This window comes from Pteropus vampyrus, unplaced genomic scaffold, assembly GCF_000151845.1.
Source record: "Pteropus vampyrus isolate Shadow unplaced genomic scaffold, Pvam_2.0 Scaffold74, whole genome shotgun sequence".
Lineage (NCBI taxonomy): Eukaryota > Metazoa > Chordata > Mammalia > Chiroptera > Pteropodidae > Pteropus > Pteropus vampyrus.
This window is the reverse complement of record NW_011888855.1, coordinates 4,251,066-4,253,980: the sequence shown is the minus strand read 5'-3', so window position 1 is coordinate 4,253,980 and position 2,915 is coordinate 4,251,066. Positions and strand designations below refer to the sequence as shown.

At 45.1% G+C, this 2,915-nt stretch overlaps 1 long non-coding RNA gene across 1 annotated transcript; it reads left to right on the top strand.

The window, feature by feature from the left end:
• Positions 1–6: 6 nt before the first annotated feature.
• Positions 7–1,930, top strand: LOC111741137. The gene is made up of 2 exons (XR_002780897.1): positions 7–357; positions 959–1,930. It is a non-coding gene; the product is annotated as an uncharacterized LOC111741137 (long non-coding RNA).
• The last annotated feature ends 985 nt before the right edge of the window (positions 1,931–2,915 follow it).

Genomic DNA, 2,915 nt, shown 5'->3' with positions numbered 1-2,915 from the left:
CGCGGGCTGGAACCCCGTCCCCCCGAGAGGCCGGGCAGCAAGCGGACGGGCCTGCGCGCCGCGGTCGGTCGGGGCTGCTTCCTCGTCTGCCCTGCATTCAGCGCCTGCCCGCGCCTGGTGGCTGGCGGAGGCCGGGCCCCGACTGCTGGCGCCCCTTCATGGGTTCCGGGCCTGAGGAGGTGGGCGCTGGCCTGGTAGCTGGGAACAAGCCTCTGAGGAGCCCCGGTTGGGGGCGCTGAGCGAACTGGGGCAGGTTTGGCTCGCAGACCCCAAGGGTCGGCCTGGCTCCGAAGCCCAGGCATGGGCCCTGGTCTCTCTGCCACTGTGTCACTTCTAACAGCTTCGTCCTGGCACAAGGTACCAGACTCTTCATCCTGGGTCAGCAGAGAAATCAAAAGTCAGTGAAATGGGGGACCCTTCCTTTAATAAGAGAAACTGGAACAGCAAGCTTAAGGTTTGGGCTTCGTGGGCTAAATGGTGCCCATCAATGGTGCCCATCAATACCCAAGAATTTAGACTCCAGGGTTCAAGGCCTTGCTCTGTCACTTACTGGCTCTGTGATTTGGGGCAAACTATTTATTCCCTTAGCCGTAGGTCCACTGTGGATGGGGATGATAACTATAGCTACCTCAGGGGCGTAGGAATTAAATGAAACCATATAAAGGAGAACATACTTGGTCTTTTCTATTAGGCTCTATGTTGGTTCTTTGAGGGCAGGGACCAAGTCGTTATTTTTCTGGATGCTTGGTAGACATTCTCTAATGGTCAGCTCATAGAATTGGAGGCCTCGGTGATTATAGGATAGTTCGCAAAGTATTGACTGTGTGATCTTGACTTGGAAGAACGGAGGGGGCGCTGCAGTCTTTTTCAAGGCACCACACGCTCAGCCTGACAATGAGCCCTTGTAATTATGCCACTGAACCAAGTTTTTTTTTTTTTTTTTTTTTTTATGGTGGAGCACTGCTGCGAGGTTTGACGACGTCCCTACTGCTCTATCCAGCATCAGTCTCTGAGATCTGAAGATATTTTGTACATATTCCTCGGAAAACGCGACAAGACTGCATGCTTCAAACACAATTTGCCACGTGTTTGTTCATATTTGTCGTAGAGCAATCCGATAACTGCAACCGAAAACAAACTGCTTAGTCCGCGAGTCGCTCTGGTTTTCCTGTTTGTAATTCGGGTACATTCCCTGCATGATGCGGGCCTTGATTTGTGACTGATGTGGAGGCTCTCTACGTGCCCTTGCAGTATCTCCCTCAAGAGCTGGTGGTGGCCTACCCGGCCAAATGGTGACCTTAGAACAACAAAAACCCATGTTTCCCCTGTGGATGGTGCTTTTGGTCTATAGTATGAAGTAAAAAGAAAAAAAAAAAAAATCAAGGCAAGCCTTGAAGCCTCTTGCTTGTTATAGAACAATAACTCTTGACTCCATGAGAACAAACTAGAGCTAAATCTGTTTCTGCATCAAAAGTATATCTGGGAGATAAGGGTCAGGAAATGAGATGTAGACATACAAGAAGATAAAGCCGAATCCTGGTTACCTGTTATAGGTGTTACATATGTGAGCAGAGAAGTGCCAGGAAATGAGAACTAGCCAGGAGTCATCATCTTGGTGATTTCCCAAGGTCCAGATTTGGTCCTCAACCTTGTGGGATCAGAAATTTCATCTTTTCAGTGTTCCAGTGTTGATGAAAAATCAGCGTTGTAGAAAACTGAATGCTAACTTACTGATTTCATTAACTATTCGCTAGTCTCTATACTAAGTGCATTACCTACATTACTTAATTTAATTCTCTCTATAATCATGTGGTGTGTTGTGATTTTTTTTCTTTCAGTTGGGGGAAAAATGATGAAGGATATCCCCAAGGTCACACAGTTAGTGTGTATGTAAGTGGTAAAGTCAAATAAAGACCATCTGATTTCAAAACCTGGAGCTTACCATTCTTGTTAGACACAAAACAAGAATGCCAGATTCTTGAAGTTGCTGGCGAGTCCACTGTCGTTTTGGAACTGCAATTTGTAGCCTAATTGTCAGAAAGTGGCTCAGTGAGCTTGAAATCAGAATTGGAAGAGTGAATTATCTGGCTTAAATGTTTAAAGATATCAGCCTTGGGCAGCCTGCTGCGTCTTTCTCCACACCAAAGGTCAAATGACCTGCTGAGAGGACTGGTCATTCATTGCCACTAGCCTAGCTGGCCCTTCTCCTTGGGTGTCTGCCCGGTCAACATTCTGAATTGCCAAGGCTCTCTTTATTAAGCTACCTGGGCTATTCCTTGTCGGGTGGACACGTTTCTTTTTTAGATATAGCAAGGCCTTACTGAGTAGTAGTACTGTCAGGCCTTGTAGGTCTTGGAATCATTTCTCTTTACGGAGGCATTTTGTACATCTTTGCTCTGATTGGCTTGATTTATAATTTAAATTTCAAAAGATGACTTTATATCCCAGCATTTTGGAGGAAACTCATTTTCTTTTTCTTCCTACCTTCCCTGGCCTTCCAACCCTAGAATAAAAACTTGTGCAATAGCAATTTTCACAACAAGTATTTTATCTAGGCTGCAATGCTCATCAATGAAGACCCAAAAATCCAAGTCCAAGGCCAGCCCTCAAAGACTTTACCATGGGGTTGGGGAGGGAATCATGCAACACACCTGGAGAGCAATATATATGGAAAGAAAGATAGTATTCACCGGTTAGAAAACACCTGGTGTGTGATTCAAATAAAAAGGAAAAAAGTCAAAAAACCCTTTTAGATATTTCATTCATCGAAAAAATATTTTGTGGCAAATATAAAATGCAACCACTCTGCTAATGCTGGGGATTTAATAATGAGCAAAAATAGACATGGTCTCTGCTCTCAGAAAACACACTTTAGTGAGGTAAACAATCACATAATCAGTCAAATATAGAATACT